At 41.4% G+C, this 24677-nt stretch overlaps 1 protein-coding gene across 1 annotated transcript in view; it reads right to left on the bottom strand.

Annotated features, from left to right (window-relative positions):
- LOC126295279 (uncharacterized) overlaps window positions 1–24677 on the bottom strand; it is a 262374-nt gene that overhangs the window by 105169 nt on the left and 132528 nt on the right. The gene's annotated exons all lie outside the window — the stretch shown is intronic.

The raw sequence follows: 24677 nt of genomic DNA, 5'->3' as shown, positions 1-24677 counted from the left end.
GAACTTGCTTGTGTCTAACTTAGATGTTTTACCTACAAGAAACATACAGTCCTGCATACTTCAACTTTGCCTTACATTTCTAGTTGCCACATCATTTTGCTCAAACACTGTGTTGCTCCTGTTACCCTGCAGAAGAACAATGTCTACAGAAAGTTCTGAAAATATACTCTCTCCTGCCAAAAAGCCAGTCTTGTTGTGCAATGGTCATATGCTTCCGTAGGAGCCCTAATTTCCCTGTCTCGTCTTCGTGATTCTTAGGCAAAATGTTTGTCGGTGGCAGTAGGATTGTTCTACAGTCTGTTGGAAGTGCAATTTCTCTAAACATTCTCAATAGTGTTCTGTGAAAAGAATATTTTTGCCTCTGGAAAGTCGCATTTGTGTGTGCTGAGAATTTCTGAAATACGTGTTGATTGAACCTGCCAGTAACAAATCTAGCACGCTGTTTCTTAATTGCTTCAATGTTTTCCTTTAATCTGACCCCAAGCTTGAGCAGTACTCAAGAATGTGATCCACCAGCATTATGTATGAAGTCTGTTTTGTAAATGAGCTACATTTCCCTAGAATTCTCCCAATAAATTGAAGTTGACCATTTACTGTCTGTACATCCACATTCCATTGCAAGTTGCTGTGCAATGTTATGGCTCAATGTTTATTCATCTGACTGGTTCAGCAGCTCATACTAATACTGTATTCAAACCTTAAAGGATTGTTTTTCCTACTCATCTGCACCAATCTATGTTTTTCTATGGTGACAGGAGGCTGCCATTCATCTCACCAAATGGAAATTCTGCCCAGGTCACTAAGACGTATACCGGATTTTGTCAAAGGGGGCTCCAATTTGTTGAAGAAGACCCCAGAAATTCTGACAATTTCCATAAAGAATGATAAATCATTTTATTCATCAAAGATCCTGGAGTTTTCTTCGAACAGAGATATGATTTCGTTACTTAGAGAGATGTATTTTGACAGACCACTGAGAAGCATTCATGCTTCAACCTCCCTTCATCCTCCCAGGCCATTTTGCACTCTTTATCTTCCGGTTTGGGTTTGAGCTGAGGAAATGATCAGGAATGTTCGAAAACTAATTTTTTGTGACACCACGATTATTAACCACAGGACTTTGTAATGAAGAGATCTCTGTTCGACAGCGATGCTAGAACAATTTTTGGTGGTGAAAGTGCAAAGAATCCATAATTATTCAACCTTACACTTTACAAATGTCTTAATTTAAGTATGAATTTGCCATTTCTTACAACATAAGAAAGATAATTTTCTGTATTAAATAAAGTTTGAACAGACAAATGCATGAGCCTAAATGAGAAGAATTTTATTACTATTTATTTATCATATGGCTTTTAGTGCTGGGAGTCTCTGAAGAGATGCTCGGCTCACCTTCAGTGCAGCTCTTTTCATTAAAGCAGAGGGACTGCATTGTTGCAGGTTCAGTGTGTCAAACCCGGGACTCCAGATGGCAGAGCTGAAGCCGGGATCCATCACGCCATATTTTGTCAAGAGGCAGAGCAAGTTCAAGAGCGTCAAGCGCCAGTGCAGAGTGATAGAGTGGTATTCGGTAACATTCGTTTATTCTGATAATTTTAGTCAGCCACGCTCTCCCGGTCACCGGCCACCGACGTGTCGCAACTTGCGCCACACTGCTGCCCGCGATTCCGGAGGCTGCTACAGTCCCCGGTCCTCACTGCCGTCTGCCCCGTTTGGCCTGCTCTGTCCGACCGTGGGTGAACCGGTCACCCGTGGCCCTCAGGCTGCCCGTACTCCCAGGACAGGACCGGCCTCAAACCCACGCCCTCCCGGATGCTGTGCGGCAACTTGTCACTAGTGATGCTTGCCGAATGGCAACACCTGTCGCTGTCTCTGGCACTGTTGCAGCACTGCTACACCTCCCACAGCGTATGCCTCGCCCGGACACCGGTATGCCAAGTGGGAAGTGAACGTGGCCTGTAGACTCGAGTCGAACCAAGCTGGACCTGCTCCAGACCACTGTCACTGCCCTCTTTCAGGCAGACCGTGCGACCTCCAAGTTCAGGCTGCCGTTCCATCTCACCCCGGTGTTGTGTCCCGGGAGGAAGAATGTAGCCCAAACAAGTACATAGAAAACAGAATGCAAGTTTATGCAGAATAAATATAACATTACTGCCAGACTGGCCCCTATAAGTGGAGACCAGCACAGGTCCGTGCTGATGCTCGACTGACCTGGCACACTCTGTCCTGAGCTAAAATTGCCCATCTATTTCTATCGGTTTCTCCATCACTTCTGCTGCAGTGTCAGAGAGAGACAGAAACTGTGGCGGGGCTAAATTCCCACATGTCAGCCACTTACAAATCACTACTCTTGGCCCTGACCTAGTGCCCCACTTCATACATCACAATAACTTAAAGCAATGCAGTTTCCTGCCTCGTTGTTGCTCCACTCAAAACAAATCGTGCGTGCAATACCGCCGTCACAGCTGTGCGTCGCCGAGTGCCATATTTACCTTGCCTGGCCCACTGGCTGTCGACTGTTACCGCACTCGGCCAGCGGCCCCAGATTTCATTGCCCAACCATGCCTTCACTGAATTTTGATAAAATTTCCCTTTCCCTTGACTTGACAGCAGCATCTTTAAGGAACTGGAATCTGTCAGCAAAAAAAGGTATTTGGAAGGAATTGGTTGTGACCTATAGTAACAGACCAACCCTGGTTTTACCTAAATTGGAAAAGGGAAACCACTTTTAAACTATTTCACCTCTCAAATCCAAGAACTGCTACCTCAATGGCTCAACACACAGAGCTACCCCATACCAGCAGAGAATTTGGAACAACTGGTTGTTATACATTGTTTTAACATAAAATAAATTGCATCACAACAAAAGATTGACATCTCAAATTGAATGTTTTTCCTTTAATTGTGCATGTTTAGTCATTTAACAGTGCATGAATGCATGCACATTTTAAGAGTTAATTGTGCATGGAATTTGTGGCTTCAGTTATTATAGTATTATAATAGCGTAAATAGATTTTGAATGAAAGGGGAAGGAAGAATTCAGGGTATAAACAGCTCGAACAAATCCAAACAACTCATTGAAAAACCTTTTAGAAACAAACAAACTATAGAATGTACTGTTATCACATACTCCTTTCACTCTCCACAAACCCCTCCTCATCGACCCATATAAGAAACACTTTTCATAATTGAGTACTGCACAGGTTACCAGATTGAGCAACTTTTTATTGTTTGGGGCAGGTATCACAATTTGGGTGACTTTTTTGTTGATCAATGTGATTTTTGGGTGACACATACAAATCGAAGTGTATTTTCATGCACTGATTTTAATTTAATGTTATTTGTAATGGCATTTATTGTTCCACTGCCTTGTGAAATATTGAAATTTTGCAACCCAAAGTTCTGCCAGCCTCCAAATAACGAGTCGACTGTTGTTATAGATAGATAGGTAGGTAGTTAGGTAGACAGACAGAAAGGTAATTAAGCCCTTATAGTGGAGCGTACATATTTTTAACTTGCCATAATGCTAGCCAAGTGAATCAAAAGCAGTTTTCTTGGTACAAACCTAATCATAGTTAGTAACTATCACAACAGCACACAGGACAAAAACAATAAACGAAAGCACTTATATTATATTCCACTAGAAGTAAGAATTGAACTGATTATGTAAACAACAACTGAGATCAAGCAAAGTTAACAGTTATCATGGTTAAAATTGGGATGGGTGATAGCCAATAGGACTATGAGAGTATAGACAGTTTTAAACTATCATTGGCCTTGCTGACTATTGATAACACGTGTCTATTTTTCATGGTATAATTGAAAATCAAAATATCTTTCAGTTTCACTAAATGGCGACTAGGTCATGTGCAATTTCATTTAGGTGATAAGAGGGGTAGCCGAACCCTCTGGGCCCACCCAGTGATTACAGATCACTCAACAACTACACTTTCCTGTACACTACAGCATCATATGCAAACAGTCACAGATTACTGCTCATCCTATCTGTCAGTTTGTTTATGAATATTGGAAATAAGAATGCTCCTATTGCACTTCCCTGGGGCACCACTGGCAATGCCCTTGTCTCTGATGAACAAGCACTGGAAAAGACAGCATACTGCCTTTTATTACTCAAAAAATCTTGAAGATTTTCACATATCAATTATGTGTGCTCAGACCGTCATTAAACATCTGCAGTGTAGCTCTGTGTCAAATCTGTCACAGAAATGTAAGAATATGGAGTCTGCCTGTTGCGCCTTTATCCACAGTCCACAGGGTATCATGCGAGAAAAGCAGAAGTTGAGTTTCACATGAATGATGGTTTCTAAATTTGTTTTGATTTGTGAATACCTTAAGTCTGAAGACTGGTTTGATGCAGTTATTCATGCTATTCGATCCTTTTCACCTCTGAATAACAACTGCAATCTACATCCTTCCAAATCTGCTTACTGTATGTGTCTCTTGGTCTCCCTCTATGATCCCCCCCCCCCGGCTTCACCTCCCACCTCCCCACCCCCAATTCCCACCAATGCTAAATTAATGATCCTTAGGTGTCTCAGAATTTGTCCTATTGGTTGATCCCTTCCTCTAGTCAGCTTGTGCACCAAATTTCTTTCCTCATTAATCCTATTCAGTGCCTCCTTTTAGTTATATGATCCACCCATCTGATCTTCAACATTCTTCTGTAACACCACATTTCAAAAGCTTCTTTTCTCTACTTGTGTAAACTGTTTACCATCCACATTTCATTTTCATACATGGCTACACTCCAGACAAATACCTTCAGAAAAGACCTCCTAACAATTAAATCTATATTCAAAGTTAACAAATCTCTCTTCTTTGGAAACACTTTGCTTGCCATTGCAAGCATATATTTTATATCTTCTTTACTTTGTCCAGCATTATTTTACTGACATACCAAACTTCGTTTACTACTTTTTGTGTCTTTTTTTCCTAACCTAATCCCTCCAAAATTGCCTGTTTTAATTCGACTACATTCTATTGTTGTTTTGCTTTTGTTGATGTTCATCTTATATCCTCCTTTCAATACATTGTCCATTCCATTTAACTCCTCTTCCATGTCCTTTGCTGTCTGACAGAATTACAGTATCATTGGCAAACCTCAATGTTTTTATTTCTTCTCCCTCAACTCTAATTCCTACTCCAAATTTTTCTTTAGTTTCCTTCACTGCTTGCTCATTGTACAGATTGAATAACATAGTGGATAGACTACAAGCCTGTCTTGCTCTCTTCCCAACCACAGCTTGACTTTCATGCTCGCTGACTCTTGTAACTGTGACTGGTTTCTGTAGAAGTTGTAAAAAGCCTACCTCTGTTTTAACCCTGATACCGTCAAAATTTCAAAGAGAGTACTCGAGTCAACATTGTCAAAGTTTTATCTAAATCTATAAATGCTACAAACGTAAGTTCACCTTTCCTTAACCTATCCTCAAAGTAAGTTGTAGGGTCAGTATTGTTTCAAGTGTTCCTACATTTATCCAAAATCCAAACTGATCTTCCCTGAGGTTGGTCTCTACCTGTTTTCCCATTCTTCTGTGCAGAATTCGTGGTAGTATTTTGCAACTATGACTTATTAAACTGACAGTTCAGTAAATTTCACACCTGTCGGCAACTAATTTCTTTGGAATTGAAATTAATACATTCTTCTTGAAGTCTAAGGGTATTTTACCTGTCTCATACATCTTGCACACCAGGTGGAATAATTTTGTTATGGTTGGCTCTTCAAAGGCTATTAGTTGTTCTGACAGAATGTTCTATACACCTGAGGCTTTGTTTTGACTGAGGTCTTTCAGTGCTCTGTCAAATTCTTTTTGAAGTATGAAATGTTCCATCACATCATCATTTATGTCCTCTTCCCTTCCTATAATATTGCTTTCATGTACATCTCCATTGTGTAGACCCTCTATATGTTCTTCCACCTTTCAGCTTTCCCTTTTTTGGTTAGGACTGGTTTTCCATCTCATCTCTTGATAATTATACAGCTGCTTCTCTTTTTTCCAAGTGCCTCTTTAATTTTCCTATAGGTGGTATCTATCTTTCTTCTAGTGACATGTTTCTAAATCCTTATATTTTTCCTCTCAGCATTCCTGCTTACCCATTTCTATCAGTCTCATTTTTTCTCCTTCCATCAATTAAATTGAGTATGTCCTGTGTTATCCAAGGATTTCTACTAGACCTAGTCTTTTAACCTGTTTGATCCTCTGCTGCCTTTATTATTTCATGTCTCAAAGCTACCCGTTTGTCTTCTACTGTGTTCCTTTCCCCTGTTCTAGTCATCCATTTTCTAATGCTCCCTCTGAAACTTTCAACAACTTCTGGCTCTTTTATTTCATCCAGGTCCCATTTCCTCAATTTCCTACCTTTTTGCAATTTCTTCAGTTTTAATCTACAATTCATACATCTACATCTACATATACACCTATACTCTGCAAACCACTGTGGGTGTAACCAATGCATAACCAATGCACTGAGGTCAGAGTTCACATCTGCCCCTGGAAATGTCTTAGAATTTAAAATCTCATTCTGAAATCTCTGTCTTACAATTACGTAATCAATCATGTCTGAGTTACACCTGTAATTAATTAATAGGCTACATATATAAGGTTACAAATACAACTAAACAATAGTTATACATTTGTGTGGATATGTGGTTTGTGAGTAAAGCAGGTCGCAGACTTCAGTTTATTGCCAGAATACTGGGGCTGTGCAATCAGTCTACAAACAAGATTACTTACAAATCAATCGTTCGACCCATCCTAGAATATTGCTCAAGTGTGTGGGACCAATACCAGATAGGACTTAAAAGGGATACTGAACATATACAGAAAAGGGCACCACGAATGGTCAATCTGAAGCAGTGTGTTGTCTCCAGGTCTCTCTAAATGTATGCACTCTGAATTTTAACAGTAAATCTTCCCCAGATTTGCACAACCTCTCTAGTATCAACTGGCAGTAAAATTTGGTGAGTATCTCCACAATGCCCTCATGCTCACTGATAAACCCAAGATGAAATATGCTTCTCCTCTATGGATTGTCTGTATCTCTTCTATTTATCCAATCTGGTTAGGGCCTCAGTCTGACAAGCAGTAATGAAGAATCAGTTGAATAAGATTTTTGTAAACCAGTCCTTTTGTGCATTAATTATACACTACTGTCCATTAAAATTGCTACACCAAGAAGAAAAGCAGATGATAAACAAGTATTCATTGGACAAATATATTATACTAGAACTGACATGTGATTACATCTTCATGCAATTTGGGTGCATAGATCCTGAGAAATCAGTAGTCAGAATAACCACCTCTGGCCGTAATAACGGCGTTGATACGCCTGGGCATTGAGTCAAACAGAGCTTGGATGGTGTGTGGAGGTACAGCTGCCCATGCAGCTTCAACACGATACCACAGTTTATCAAGAGTAGTGACTGGCATATTGTGACGAGCCAGTTGCTCGGCCACCATTGACCAGACGTTTTCAATTGATGAGAGATCTGGAGATTGTGCTGGCCAGGGCAGCAGTCGAACATTTTGTGTATCCAGAAAGGCCCGTACAGGACCTGCAATATGCGGTCATGCATTATCCTGCTGAAATGTAGGGTTTTGCAGGGATCGAATAAATGGTAGAGCCATGGGTCGTAACACATCTGAAATGTCACGTCCACTGTTCAAAGTGCCGTCAATGCAAACAAGAGGTGACCGAGACATGTAACTGATGGCACCCCATACCATCATGCCGGGTGATACGCCAGTATAACAATGACGAATAGTTGCTTCCTTTGTGTGTTCACTGCGATGTTGCCATACACGGATGTGACCTTCATTATGCCATAAACAGAACCTGGATCCATCTGAAAAAATGATGTTTTGCCATTTGTACACCCAGGTTTCGTCGAGTACACCATCAGAGGCACTCCTGTCTGTGATGCAGTGTCAAGGGTAACCGCAACCACGGTCTCCGAACTGATAGTCCGTGCTGCTGGAAATGTCATTGACCTGTTCGTGCACATGGTTGTTGTCTTGCAAACGTCCCCATCTGTTGACTCATCGATCGAGATGTGGCTGCACGATCCGTTACAGCCGTGCGGATAAGATGCCTGTCATCTCGACTGCTAGTGATACGAGGCCATCAGGAACCAGCACGGCGTTCCATATTAACCTCCTGAACCCACTGATTCCACATTCTGCTAACAGTCATCGGATCTCGACCAACACGAGCAGCAATGTTGCGATACGATAAACCACAATCATGACAGGCTACAATCCAACCTTTATCAAAATCAGCAACATGATGGTACCCATTTCTGCTTCTTACATGAGACATCACAACAACATTTCACCAGGCAACGTCAGTCAACTGCTGTTTGTGTATGAGAAATTGGTTGGAAACTTTATCCATGTCTGCATGTTGTAGGTGTCGCCACCGGTGCTAACCTTGTGTGAATGCTCTGAAAAGCTAATCATTTGCATATCACAGCATCTTCTTACCGTCGGTTAAATTTCATGTCTGTAGCATGTCATCTTCGTGGTGTAGCAATTTTAAGGGCCAGTAGTGTATTTATTCAGGATTTCAGATTGGTATCTGCTTATCTTGCAATTAATTTTATGTTACTGTTGCATTTCAGTACCACAAGATGGGTACTCCTAAATATATTGCTGCATTATTTTTTCGAGCTACTTAACAATAATAATTTAATCGAACTGTAAAGGGCCTTTCAACATATTTCTCAACAGTTCATATATTTCTACATCTACATCTATAATGTGCAAACCACCATGAGGTGAACAGCGGAGGGTACATCCCTTGTATCAGTTATTAGAGTTTCTTCCTGTTCCATTCATGTGTGGAGTGCAGTAAGAATGACTGTTTGAATGCCTCTGTGTGTGCAGTAATTATTCTAATCTTATCCTCACGATCCCCATGTAAGTGATATGTAGGGGGTTGTAGTGTATACCTAGAGTATTCATTTAAAGCTGTTTCTTGAAACTTTGTTAAGAGACTTTCTCAGAATAGTTTACGTCTGTCTTCAAGTGTCTGCCATTTCAGTCACTTCTGTGCCTCTGTGACACTCTCCCACAAACATGTGACCATTCACACTGCCCTTCTCTGTATATGTTCAGTATCCCTTTTAGTCCTATCTGGTATGGGCCCCACACACATGTGCAATATTCTAGGATGGGTTGCAAGAGTGATTTGTAAGCAATCACTTTTGCTACTTGATTGCACATCCCCAATATTCCACCAATGAATTGAAGTCTGCCACCTGCTTTACCCACAACTGAACCTGTGTACTCATTCATATTCACCCAAAATGTTACACCCAGGTATTTGTATGAGTTGGCCAATTCCAACAGTGACTCATTGATATTATAGTCATAGGACACTACATTTTTTCATTTTGTGAAGTGCACAATTTTACATTTCTGAACATTTAGAGCCAGTTGCCAATCTCTGCGCCATGTTGAAATCTCATCACGAACTGACTGGATATTTATGCAGCTTCTCTCAGATACTACTTCATTATAGATAACTGCATCATCTGCAAAAAGCCTGATTTTACTATTAATATTGTCTGCAAGGCCATTAATATGCAACATGAACAGCAAGAGTCCCAACACTTTCCTGGGGCATAACGGAATTTACTTCTATAGGGTGACATAGGTAAACTGGAACATTTCCACAATCCAATAAAACTAGAGTTGATGAAGGAAAAAAATTGCATTCGTATTAATTGAAACCTTACAACTTTGCTGTTTATGAAACATTCATGGCATTTATCATTTTTTTAAAAATTATGTCCTCTAGATGGCATCGTCCTGTACGAATACATTCGTGAAATCTGTTCAGATTCCTCATTGATTACTGCAACATCTCAGCTGGGATACTGTGAACTCCATCCCGAATTCCCTGTTTTAACTCATACACGTTTCTTGGTTGAGTTGTGTAGACTTTGCTCTTGAGGTAGCCCCACAAGAAAAAATAACAAAGGATAGCTCTGGTGATCTAGGGGGCCAGGGAATGTTACCAAATCCTGAGATCGCACGGTTGCCAAACAATTCTCACACATATGCCACTGATTGCCACACAATGTGTGATGTCGCTCCATCGTGTTGGAACCAGGCTTCTTGTTCAATACAGGTGTAATAAAAGTTTCTAACATCTTCACATAACGATCGGCATTGACAGTTATTGTGTTTCCCCATTCATTTGCAAAAAAATATGGTCTGATAATCCCATGTGATGAAACATATAACGATATGTTTACGTAATGTGTATACATAAACATACTTTACAAACGTCCCCGTTTGTAGTCGCTAATTATAACAATATGTTTCTTTTGTGCTGCAACATATAGCTATAATCAGCGGTGGAAATATATTTGCGAACGCCGACCGTGTGCAGCTGCCTCTTGTTGGATCGTCTGATCAGTCGGAAGTTGCATTGCAGAGGAGAGTAAATGCCTATTCAAAATATAATTTCTTTTGGATAGCTCAACATGAATTTCCTAAGGGAGTGTCATTTATCATGCATTTATCAGTAGAATGTGGCGCGAAGAAAATATTTCGCCGCATACAACTTCCGTCCGATTTCGATGAAAGAATTCGTGACTGTGAACTCTCTATTTGGCAGAAACCTAAAGAAAATTAAATAACTTCATGAAGGAGTGAGACATAGATTCTACACTAAATAAATAGTCCATACACCAATTTCATTTAAATCTGAATTTATGGCAATTAATAGAAGAACTTACACTGCAATGAAAAATTTAACATGGATGCCGTTTCGACTGGCATTTGTCTTCTGGTAATGACAATAATTCCTTTGACATTTTCACATACACGTCGCACAATAAATTTACTGCTATGCAGTATTGCACTTTTAGTATTGCACTTTACTTTACACTAAAATAATATTATTTTTAACGATAATAATACGGCGGCAAGACATGCGCGTCCGACACAAGTTACAAGAGACAAGAGAAGAATGAGTAACTGTTCATCGAGAATATCTCATAAATAAAAAAAAGAAAATGTGTAAAAGTGTTCTTCTTCTGTCCGTTTTTCGCGCCGCAGTTTTCAAAGTCAATAACTCACTGCATCTCTGACGGCGCTTGGACAATAAACAAGTTACGTCACAGGTCGTTCACCTTTTACGTTCTCGCAACATTATTTGCTAACTGTAGTTTTTGTCGAGCAACTGCTCGATTAGTGAATGATTTAAAGTGATAAGGCAGTCACATAATGTTACAAACACCACACCATACTGTCACTTTACTAGTGTGTAAAGAGCACTCGTGAATGTCATTAGGATTTGTGTTTGCCCAATAGCAGTAGTTCTGTTTATTCACATAAACTGTGAGATGAAAATGTGCCTCATCTGACATCCACAGCTTGTTTAGAAATTCATCATAAATGTTTATTTTTGTTTTCATTTGTTGACAGAATCCTAATCATAAATTGTCCTTCAATTGTTACACCATCTGTAGTTTGTATGGATGAAATTTTAAATTGAGATGAAGAATTCTGTGAACACTCTGCTGGGACATGCCAACCATTGCTGCTTGCTTACGAATTGAATGCTGTGAGCTCCGTAAGACAGAGTCACGTAGAACATCAATGTTCATCGGAGAATGCACCCTTCTTGGCTGTCCTATTGGTTTCTTTGTGAGGACAGATCCAGTCTCTTCGAAGTTATTAATCCAACATTTTATCATGTGTTTCAACAGAATGGCATATGATGTCCTAAATTATAAAAATATCGAAACTCCCTCTGCGTCACTACCACAAGATCATTGTTTTTATAAAACATTTTTATGGTTAATGCATATTGTTGTCCATTCCACTGATCCATGATTACTGAAATAGTGGACTGTTTACTCACTAACTGCCATGAACTCGCAGTGCTGCCACTACTCATTTCACACATTCCCATTATTCTGTGTCACTCTGTACATCTGACAATGACTCTCCATTCAAGTAACATTCTGTGTTCTCCCTGCCAAAAAGTTCTCAATCCAGTCACAAATTTCACATTATACCCCATATGATCATACTGTAGACAATAAATGTAGGTGTGGTACTGAGTGAAATGATTTTCAGAAATCAAGAAACACTGCACTTGCCTGGTTGCATTGATCCAAAACTTTCGGTATGTCACGTGAGAAAAGTGTGAGTTGCATTTCACATTATCAGTGTTTTCTAAAACTGTGCTGGCAGGCATTGAGGGGGTCATTCTGTTCAAGATATCTCATTATGTTTGAGATCTGAATAGGTTCCAAGATTTTACGATAAATTGGTGTCAAGAATATTGAACAGTAGTTTTGTGGATGTCTTCTACTACCATTCTTGTAGACGGGTATGACCTGTGCCATTTTCCAAGAACTGGGCGTGGATTTTTGTTCATGGGATCTATGATAGATTATACGTAGAAGAGGGGCTAACCCAGCAACTAATGCATTATAGAATCTGATATGGATTCCATCGGGGTCTAGATCTTTGTTCAGATTTAACTATTTCAGCTGTCTCTCAATACCACTGACATCATGTGAGTTTCACTGCTTTTCATGAGAGCTTCAAACTGTAGCACTTTGTTACAAATGCTTTGGCATTTTACCATTAGGGTTTTAATACTCTTACCTGCGGGAGGCAAATCTTTCAATCTTACACTGATACTTCTGGGTTTCTCACAGCCATCATTATCTGGATTGGATGGAGAGTTGCTCGATCTAAAAAAGCTTTGTGTGCATCCTACACACAATCAGCTACCTGAGTAACAGCCTCTGATGTGTAGTGCACATCTGACCTATTTTGGCGGATCCTACTGTATTCAACCCTATGGTGCAAGTCCAGAAGGTCACAGCCCAGCTCATCAGAGAGCCTCTGGTTCAGTCCTTCCATTTGACTCAGAACCAAGAGCCAACCATCAGCTCTGGGAACAATGCTGCAAATTGTGAGCTTTGTTGAAAGTCCATCCGCAAGACTTGTTTTTCAACCTTCTCTGCCAGTCGCCAGAATGACCCAAGAATGACTTTGGAGCCCAGATGACAGGCATCATTTGTTTCAATATTTACCACAATCTGCAGCTGGTTGCACCCTGTTTCGTCAATGGCTGCTGGAGTAGCCTCTTCAGTATGTTGAATGAAGCCCCCAGGCACACGCACTGAGGGCATCTGGTGTCCTTTCCTGTCCCTTGCTGCCATTTCCCTAAGGGTCACCATCATTCACCATACTTTTGAACTGCCAATAATTGATACCCCTATTCCTTTTGCATTAGCCTCCTCCAGACACCAGATGAAACTGGTGAAGTGAGTCCCACTGACTCAGTCTTAGTTTCAGTGAAACACAGTATCTAAAACTTGTCAGTTAGGGTGATCGGTACAACACCCTCCCTGGTCCCTGCCCCCTGTCCAGGGTGCCTACATCTGATATGCCACTTCCTGTCTAGTGGATGGGTAATAACAGATCCTGTTCTTTCTGCAGAGGAGACAAAATCCACAGGAGAGGACAGTACTTGAGGTACCTCTGGTAAAGGTATCACAGGTACGAGACTCCCGGGAGCTCTTTCGAAATACCGATTCACAGCAGGTGTCAATCATTTGATAGTAGCCAGGGCAACTTCCTGCTGCTTACACAAGTCAACTGACTCATCCCATGTTTGAAAACAGCATTCACAATGGGGCTGCATTATGGCTGGGGCAATGTATTACAAGGAAGTAAACAAAGGACTTTAAATTAAACCTGCTGATTGTCTTTTAATCTGTTGAGCTAAAAAGTTGCTAATTCTCTATAAGAATTGAAGCAGATAATAAAAATAAGATTTCTATTAAGGCAATGCAAAAACCTGTGGTAAAAGTTACTTGTTTCTTAAAACGTTTTGATGTTAATTATAGTTGTTAGCAAACTCAAATATCGAATTAATTTACAATAAATGCAGGTAATGTACAGGGCTACCCGAGTTTAAGGGCAATGACCTTGCCGCAGTGGTAACAACGGTTCCCGTCGGAACACCGAAGTTAAGCGTTATCGGGCTCGGTTACACTCGGACGGGTGACCGTTCGGTCCGCCGAGTGCTGTCGGCGAGCGGAGAGCACTTGGCCCTCGTGAGGCAAATTGAGGAGCTGCTTCTCAAAAACTGACTACGGCCGGGAGAGAGGTGTATGCTGATTTCACGCCCCTCCATATCCGCATCCAGTGACACCTACAGGTTGAGGATCATACGACAGTCGGTCAGTACCGTTAGGGTCTTTTGAGGCCTGTTCAGACAGAGTAACCTGACTTTAAGGAAATCTAGATGTAACACAAAACGTTCCAGTAACTAAATCACAAACCCTGATTACTTGTAGATTGTCCAAAGGTCAATAGTGGCTTCCGAAAATTTTCAAAAAATTTACGTTGATATACAGTGAAATTCAAGGGTGACGTATATATTTCTTAGATGCCTCCGTTGGTCTACCAGTTGTCATCCCACTCCAGGAACCTGCATCACTTTTGTTCACTGTAATGTGTAAGTTGTTGTCAAATCATTTCTGTAAATGTACGCATGTCATTGCAATGCCTGAAGATTTGTTGTTGCCATAAACAAACCCACCGTCCTACTGGGCTCAGACGCTCGAACGCTACGGCCTCAGTCACAAATGTCAGTTGGTAATCAATGCCCATCACGATTCCTATGCCGATTCTACGGCCCACGGCGTCATCGTCCGTGTGCCTCCTGACTGGTAGCTGCGTCGACACGCACTGCGGTTCGAGAGTTCATTATTGGCTGAAGTGATAAATATTGCTCAATCTTTCGAGGTATCTTCTGCTGCTGGTGATCAGATTAAGGCCAAATGTGATCTCGCCCCAGTGGCTCCTGTTCCCAGTTGTAGGGTGTCGGTCAGTTCTCGGCCAGGGAGGGGGGACGACGGGATGTGGCGACCGTACAAATGCGGACTCCGCATGACACTGGACGGCGATGTACCGAACGACAACTGCGGTAATGGCAGTACTCGGCGTTCCCATCTCGCCCGTACTGTTTCGTACGACGTGACGGGGCCGCATGCTATAAGTGCTCGGCAACTTGCAACAACTGTAGGAGAAATAGACACGTAGTGTCCGTGTGTCATTCCCACCGTCCTCCACGTGGACATTAATTGTGTGTCTGTAATGCTTACGAATTGTAACAAACTGTTTATCGAAGATGAGTGCACAAAAAACGAGTGGACACAGCTGCAGCCATGACTTTACTGAACTTACACACTTAAATTTGTTTCCAGTTACTTGACGTTTGCAGAGTTACGACAGGAACGTATTACAATTTTGGGGCAATCTATGGCTCCCACTATGTATAAATGTGTGGTTTATGCCTTGACAGTTTTGGTAGCTGGTACCACAAATTTGTAGAGCCTCAATGCTTTCAGAGCTTTTGGTTTTTCCACTTTGGATACAGTGCACCTCAGTTCTGACCATGTCTCTTCCCAGCAGTTAGATTCCCTGTGTTCTTAGTACTTGTCTCTTTTCAGATGGGTTACGTTGTGCAATTAATTTTGCACCTCACATTACCCTGACACTTATTGTGTGGCAACACTTTTTCCGTGAGCATCCTGTTCCAGTGACTTTGTATGATTAAATGAAATCATAAATGGACAGACTGACATTGCTGGGGTTCATACAGTCTATTATATCAAGTGGGCATTCTACACTCCTCATGACTGTTAAAGAAAAACTGATTGGTTGGCTTCACCTATGCAGTGACTTCAAAGTTTCATTTAAAGCTCAGTCTACCATTGACACCTACCATTTGCACCATTGTGATGTTCACCTGCTTTATTTCTTCACTAGTTGTCCTCGGCGTCAATGTACTGCATTGCTACACTGGCTGAAAAATGGGGGTTGGAAGTTCAACACTAACTACTTTAAATGATGTAGCCAATATGTGCACATTTATGTTTCACAGTTCTTTACTTTCACTCTTCATAACCCCCCAATTATACACAGTTATATGGCCAGTGTACTATAGTTTAACTTTCGATAAGCCTCATTAATAATTTGCAGGCAAACATCCACATACTGCTACAATAGTTTTCTGTTTAACATCTACGAGCAGTAACATCCTAACCACACAGTTCACAGTCTTTCAAATTAATTTAACAGACACTGCCATTGTCTTAACACATGGCCTGTTTTTGTTACACTTATTTCACGGTTAAGTTTATGTATTGTTGTTGTTCTAACCAACACCCGTAATTCGAAACTCGGACATGGACTGACTGTGATGGGACCAATAATTGGGCCCTTAGATATCCTCACAAAAATAGACACTGAAACTACACATTGTTTGATATTTAATTAACAGAAATTACAACTGAAACTTAACTCCTTCAATTAACTGCATACATCGGAAAATTGCATCTTTTTAACAGTTTCTTCAACTACAAGGTTTAAGCCATATTATTTGTTTAAATCATAATATTAAGAACTATAGTTATGCAAACAATTATTCTGACAAAACTAGAAATTACCTCAGAATTAGTTAAGAGCTGGCTTTGCTAACATGTTTTCGAATATAGCCAAATAGATCCTTTAAGAATACTATTAGTTGTTCCTCCAAATGTTTACAATTAGTACAGAATTTATATCTTTTTATAAGTCAACAATAGAATTTAAGTTACGAAACAATTACTGATTTCACCCTATAACAGAAGATACTACCTAGGAATATTCCAAATAAATTAGAAAATCAATAACATACATACAACTAAGCACAGCATTAGATGTGGTGTTATAGTCTTTAAAACTGAGGGCCAACCTTTATCTTTCATGGAAATGCAGATTATATTCACATATGTTACTGGTAATTAGTCAGACATAAAAAAATGAATTTTAAAGAGGCAGATGGTAAAACAAGAGAGGAATTAAAAATATCCCAGCTTGTTCTGTCACACTGTCTGGACGAGTTATCAGCTAAACTCGCCAGGAGCCAGTTTTTCAGCAAAACTGATTCATCTCAAGTCTTTTTACAGGTTCAAACAATGGATAATTCAGGATGGAATTTAACAATACTATGAAAAAAAGTTGCTACTCACCATATTGCGGAGATGATATGTTCGAGTATAATGTCTTTTCTGGAGACTAGAAATCTACTCTGTAGGAATCAGCATGGGTTTTGAAAAAGATGGTCGTGTGAAACCCAGCTCGCGCTATTCGTCCACGAGACTCAGAGGGCCTTAGACACGGGTTCACAGGTAGATGCCGTGTTTCTTGACTTCCGCAATGCGTTTGACACAGTTCCCCACAGTCGTTTAATGAACAAAGTAAGAGCATACGGACTATCAGATCAATTGTGTGATTGGATTGAGGAGTTCCTAGATAACAGAATGCAGCATGTCATTCTCAATGGAGAGAAGTCTTCCGAAGTAAGAGTGATTTCAGGTGTGCCGCAGGGGAGTGTCATAGGACCGTTGCTATTCACAATATACATAAATGACGTGGTGGATGACATCGGAAGTTCACTGAGGCTTTTTGCAGATGATGCTGTGGTGTATTGAGAGGTTGCAACAATGAAAAATTGTACTGAAATGCAGGAGGATCTGCAGCGAATTGACGCATGGTGCACGGAATGGCAATTGAATCTCAATGTAGACAAGTGTAATGTGCTGCGAATACATAGAAAGATAGATCCCTTATCATTTAGCTACAAAATAGCAGGTCAGCAACTGGAAGCAGTTAATTCCATAAATTATCTGGGAGTACTCATTAGGAGTGATTTAAAATGGAATGATCATATAAAGTTGATCGTCGGTAAAGCAGATGCCAAACTGAGATTCATTGGAAGAATCCTAAGGAAATGCAATCCGACAACAAAGGAAGTAGGTTACAGTACGCTTGTTCGCCCAATGCTTGAATACTGCTCAGCAGTGTGGGATCCGCATCAGGTAGGGTTGACAGAAGAGATAGAGAAGATCCAACGGAGAACAGCGCGCTTCGTTACAGGATCATTTAGTAATCGCGAAAGCGTTACGGAGATGATAGATAAACTCCAGTGGAAGACTCTGCAGGAGAGACGCTCAGTAGCTCGGTACGGGCTTTTGTTGAAGTTTCGAGAACATACCTTCACCGAAGAGTCAAGCAGTATATTGCTCCCTCCTACGTATATCTCGCGAAGAGACCACGAGGATAAAATCAGAGAGATTAGAGCCCACACAGAAGCATACCGACAATCCTTCTTTCCACGTACAATACGAGACTGGAATAGAAGGGAGAACCGATAGAGGTACTCAGGGTACCCTCCGCCACACACCATCAGGTGGCTTGCGGAGTATGGATGTAGATGATGAGTCGAGATAGGCACAGCAAATAGACTGTCACAAATAAAGCTATCGGCCATTAAGGACATCTTCAACCAACAGACACACACACACACACACACACACACACACACACACACACACACATAAAAAAATTAAAAAATCCCACAGAGCAGACCCAGGCAACTAAAACCACACCACTGCAGTGTGGTTTCAGTTGAAAGCTTTATTTGTGACAGTGTTTTTGATGTGTTCATCTGCAACTCAGAATCTCTGCTATATGGTGAGTAATAACATTCTTTTTCATGATATCTTTTTACAGGTTCCATTGCTTGAGGATTCTAAATCACTCCTTGTGATTAACACACTGTTCAGATTGTACCAGTACCAATGCCTGCTATTCAGTGTGGCTAGTGCTTGGCAATTTTTCAACATTTTTTTCAAACAACTGACAATGTCCATTCTTGGGTGCCTCAAGTAACTCAATGATGGGTGCTGCCATGGACGGGCATTTACATAACTCGTGGGTCTCGTTCATGGTCTTACATATTGCAGGGGTGGAATGCAACTTGGCCAAGTCACACTTTTTTCAGCCCGTCACAATGTTGCCAAAGGCACAGCTCTGCTCCAACCTACAAATTTCAAAGAACTCCAAGCATTTTTTTGGTAAAATTACTTACTATCACAAATTTATTCTGGGTGCAGCCACAAAGTCCCATCCCCTCCACAAGTTGCTGCACAAGACTGTTCCATTTTGGTAGATGTCAGTCTGCAAGCGCATGATCGAGTCGAAAATTAAATTACATTCTGCTCCTTTTTTGGCTACTTTTCATCCTGGCCACCACCTGCTTTTGGCTATGGGTGCCTCTCAGTATGGACTTGGGGCCATCCTGGCACTCGGATATGATGGAAGTTCCAAACATCCGATAGCTTACACATCGAAAGAACACATCTGTGCTCAGCAGTGCTACTCCCAATTTGAAAAGAAAGTGCTTCATATTGTCTATGCCCTCAAAATGTTTCATGTGTTCTTATATGGATCTAAGTTCCACCTCATTACTAACCACAAACACTCGGTTTCTTTGTTTAATTCTTCTGCTTTGTTGCCCAGCAGAGCAGCATACTGCCTCCAGTGTTGGGCCTTGTTTCTGTCTCACTGCAACTAAGAAATAGATTTTTGGCCTGCCACAAAATACCAGTGCCAGTGTGCTGTACCAGTTTTCAACAAGGCCAGGTCCTATTTTTGAACAGGATAATCTCCTTTATTTGCTCTTAGATGCTGAGGCACAATGTACAGTGGAAGGTTTTTTTATTACAGACTATCGGATAGCAGCTGCTATTGCTGTCGATTCAGTTTGGCATCGAGTTTGTCACCTCATTCAGCACAGCTGGCCAATAGGCCTCTGGGCACGGCTTTTGATCCTTTGCATAACTACTTTGCTGTCTGTCACAATCATTTGGTATTTAACAGTGTCTTTCTCTTATCTATGGACAGACCATTGCCTACAATTGTGATTCCGGCTGCCTCTGTGGTGCGATGTTATTCAGCTCCTACATCATGGACACTGCCAAGTTATTGACCCATTGGCACATGTTTTGCCCTAGCATCAACAATGATATTGTACATCTGCTCTCAGCATGCTACCCAACAGGCGGGAATGCGGGTGATGCTCTCCCAGTGACCTGCACCACAGCATCTGTAGGAATGCATCCGCACTGACTTTGCAGCAATCTTCCTAAATTCTTCTTGGTTGTTGGTTGTCAGTGACTTTTCCAAATTTCCATATGTTATCTGCTGTCCCTCGGTGTCAGCCATGGCTACGATTCAGTCCATTTCCAAAATGTTTTCTACGCAGCATTGCCTTACACGCTTCTGACGGATAACAGTTGACAGTTTGTGACCACAATTATTGGACTGGTCAAAGCATCCACGTGACTGTTCCTCCTTTTCACCCCCAATCCAACAATAAGGCAAAATGTCTCATTTGCACATTCAAGGTTCAAATGAAGGAGTATGTCGCAGACTACTCCACAGGTGACACCTTCACGTGTCTCTTGAGTTCCTACAACATTACACCAGTGAGGGACAGGAGTCCGGCCAAGATGCTCCATGGTCACCAGCCACACACCCACCTGCATCTACTCATGCTGCCCTACCAACACTATTTTTGGACCTCATTGCAGTTCGCTCCTGGCTTTCCAGTCTGATCTCGGGGGTTTAGTTGTTGACCGAAATGACTTCCAGTCACGGTTCACAGCTGTCGAGGCCACCACATCTGTACTGTTTGTACCAGAAATGGGCTGGTGGCACATCACTGTGACCAGCTGTGTCCTAGCATCACAGTGAGCACCATGGGTCTGCCATCTCCACCTCCACTCCTCCCTCAGCACCTGGCCCGGTCTCATGGAGTGTCCTTCCTGCAGGGGCAGAAATGCCCTTCTACCTCTCCTTTGGGCTGGCCGGAGTGGCCGAGCGGTTCTAGGTGCTTCATTCCGGAACTGCACGACCACTACAGTCACAGATTTGAATCCTGCCTCGGGCAGGTTAGTTAGGTGTAAGTAGTTTTAAGTTCTAGGGGACTGATGACCTCAGATGTTAGGTCCCATAGTGCTCAGAGCCATTTGAACCATTTGAACCTCTCCTCTGGGGTCCAGACTACAGTGCCTGCTTCCGCACCTTCCCATGATGATTTTCTGCCACTGGTAATCCCACTGCAAGCTGTGCCACTGCCTTCAGGCCATCGACACCAGCATCCCTGGTGCACGTGATGGAGAGGCCACTGCATTCGCCATCGGCACAGTTCCACATTGTCTCTTGTGGTACTTTGCAGGTGAATGGCTGCTGCGTGATCCACAACCGTGTCGCCTCTGCCTGTGCTGGATTCTCCTTCTGCCACCACCATCATCATGCGTAGCGCCTGCTGCAGATGTTTCAACAGTCACATTGACACCAACATCGGCAGATCCCCCTTCCCTGAGGCAGGAGAGGTGCTATAAACCTGTACGTAATTCTCGGATACGTGCAATGGCACCGAGCCAGCAGTGTGGTACACTCTGGATATTCTGCTGACATTATCTGTGTGGGCTGGCCACCAGAAGATGCCTGTGGTGGGCCGTGTGACTTGTGCATGTGCCACGGCATCCATTGTGCTATATACTGGAGCCCTCCTCTTTATAAGCACAGTTTAAGAGGCTCTCGCCCTCATATTGTGTTTGTACTTAGTATCAGCAACTGCTTGTATCAGTACCTGGATTGTTTCTATGTGTGCCTACATTCTCAACTGTTGTTTATTGTGGCTGTGCGGTTGTGTCTTGCAGTATGATAGATTGGTGTTTATCGACAGAAAAACACATACTTTGAAACGTATCTCACATGCAGTGTAAAAGAAAGGCATACACAAGGTGATTTTGCAAATGGTACTATTGACTGAAACTGGAAGAAAATTTCCTATAGCAATATGTCCAGAAACCAAGACCTGTTGAGATAGGACTGCAGAAGATCTGCAGTTCACAGCCTGCATTTTATCATATTTACAGATCAAGTGGGATTTACAGGAGATGGCACAGTAAATTACCACAGTACACACATGTGAACAGATGTAATTCCTTGAGCATCATGGAGGTGAGGCATCAGGATCAGTTTCAATGTATGGGTAGGGACTGCATGTGATAGACACATAGGACCATACACTTTACCAAACAGGTATCTTGTATCACCAATTTCTGCATGCTTAATTATCCTCGCTGTTGGAGAACATTTCCTTTGCAAAAAGACAATGACTGTGGTTATGGATGTTGGGCACCACCCCATTTTCTACAGATCATGTGACCTCGATGCAATGTTTCATGGATGACAGCATGGCCTCTCTATTCACTGAACAAGAATCCACTGGAGGTTTGTCGTGGGGCATTTAATGGCATCTGTCTATGCCTTTGCTGATGTATTAAAATATGCCGAAGTGAGACCTCTGTTCAAGAAAGGGTCGAGGGAAGATATGGCAAACTACCGCCCTATTTATATTCTCCCAATCCTGTCAAAAAAGTTAGAGAAAGTAGCGCCAAATCAGATCAAAAATTTTATCATAAAAAATGATATTATTGTAAGTAACCAATTTGGATTCCAACAAGGAAAACACACACTGGTTGCAGTAAATAACTTTACAGAGAAGATATGCAAATCATTGGATCAGAGGAGTAAAGTTGCACGTATCTTCTGGGATCTTTCAAAAGCATATGACTCGGTGAACCATGACTTGCTTACTACAAATTAAACTAAATACGGAATTAAGGACAAAGCTCTGAAATGGCTCACATCATACTTGCACAACAGAAAGCAAAGGGTAAGTGTCACATCAAATGCAGTGAATCATTATTATAAACAGAGTACAGTATCACAAGATGTGCCTCAATGCTCCATTTTTGGGCCAATCCTGTTCCTATTCTATGTAAATGACTTGCCCATAATTATAAACTCCCCATCAGTTCTGTTTGCGGATGACACTTCTGTTTTAATTGAAAATGATGCAGAAAAAATTCAGAGTTCGATTGTGAGCACAATGGGTACTCTATAAAACTGGTTCCAGTTAAATGAATTGAAACTGAACAATAAAAAAAATAAAAAAAATAAAAAAATAGAGGTACATTTCAAAACCAAAGATTTGAAATGTGTGAATCTTAAAATACATCATCACAATCATCCTATGGAAGAAGTTAACACAGTCAAATTCCCAGGACTAAATGTGGACAACAACTTAAACTGGAGTACACATGTTGTTGTGGTCTTCAGTCCTGAGACTGGTCTGATGCAGATCTCCATGCTACTCTATCCTGTGCAAGCTTCTTCATCTCCCAGTACCTACTGCAACCTACATCCTTCTGAATCTGCTTCATGTATTCATCTCTTGGTCTCCCTCCACGACTTTTACCATCCACGCTGCCCTCCAACGCTAAATTGGTTATCCCTTGATGCCTCAGAACATGTCCTACCAACCGATCCCTTCTTCTGGTCAAATTGTGCCACAAGCTCCTCTTCTCCCCAATCCTATTCAATACCTCCTCATTAGTTACGTGATCTACCCATCTAATCTTCAGCATTCTTCGGTAGCACCACATTTCGAAAGCTTCTATTATCTTCTTGTCCAAACTATTTATCGTCCATGTTTCACATCCATACATGGCTACACTCCATACAAATACTTTCAGAAATGACTTCCTGACACTTAAATCTATACTCGATGTTAACAAATTTCTCTTCTTCAGAAACGCTTTCCTTGCCATTGCCAGTCTACATTTTATATCCTCTCTACTTCGACCATCATCAGTTATTTTGCTCCCCAAATAGCAAAACTCCTTTACTACTTTAAGTATCTCATTTCCTAATCTAATTCCCTCAGCATCACCCGACTTAATTCGACTACATTCCATTAGCCTCGTTTTGCTTTTGTTGATGTTCATCTTATATCCTCCTTTCAAGACACTGTCCATTCCGTTCAACTGCTCTTCCAAGTCCTTTACTGTCTCTGACAGAATTACAATGTCATCGGCAAACCTCAAAGTTTTTATTTCTTCTCCATGGATTTTAATACCTACTCCGAATTTTTCTTTTGTTTCCTTTACTGCTTGCTCAATATACAGATTGAATGACATTGGGGAGAGGCTACAACCCTGTCTCACTCCCTTCCCAACGACTGCTTCCCTTTCATGTCCCTCGACTCTAATAACTGCCATCTGGTTTCTGTACAAATTGTAAATAACCTTTCACTCCCTGTACTTTACCCCTGCCACCTTCAGAATTTGAAAGAGAGTATTTCAGTCAACATTGTCAAAAGCTTTCTCTAAGTCTACAAATGCTAGAAACGTAGGTTTGCCTTTCCTTAATCTTTTTTCTAAGATAAGTCGTAAGGTCAGCATTGCCTCATGTGTTCCAGTGTTTCTACGGAATCCAAACTGATCTTCATTGAGGTCGCCTTCTACTAGTTTTTCCATTCATCTGTAAAGAATTCATGTTAGTATTTTGCAGCTGTGGCTTATTAAACTGATTGTTCGGTAATTTTCACATCTGTCAATACCTGCTTTCTTTGGGATTGGAATTATTATATTCTTCGTGAAGTCTGAGGGTATTTCACCTGTTTCATACATCTTGCTCACCAGATGGTAGAGTTTTGTCAGGACTGGCTCTCCCAAGGCCGTCAGTAGTTCCAATGGAATGTTGTCTACTCCTGGGGCCTTGTTTCGACTCAGGTCTTTCAGGGCTCTGTCAAATTCTTTACGCTATATCATATCTCCCATTTCATCTTCATCTACATCCTCTTCCATTTCCATAATATTGTCCTCAAGTACATCGCCCTTGTATAGACCCTCTATATACTTCTTCCAC

This window comes from Schistocerca gregaria, chromosome 11 (genome assembly GCF_023897955.1).
Source record: "Schistocerca gregaria isolate iqSchGreg1 chromosome 11, iqSchGreg1.2, whole genome shotgun sequence".
In the NCBI taxonomy this organism is placed as follows: domain Eukaryota; kingdom Metazoa; phylum Arthropoda; class Insecta; order Orthoptera; family Acrididae; genus Schistocerca; species Schistocerca gregaria.
The sequence above is the reverse complement of the archived record's forward strand: the minus strand, read 5'-3'. Positions and strand labels throughout refer to the sequence as shown.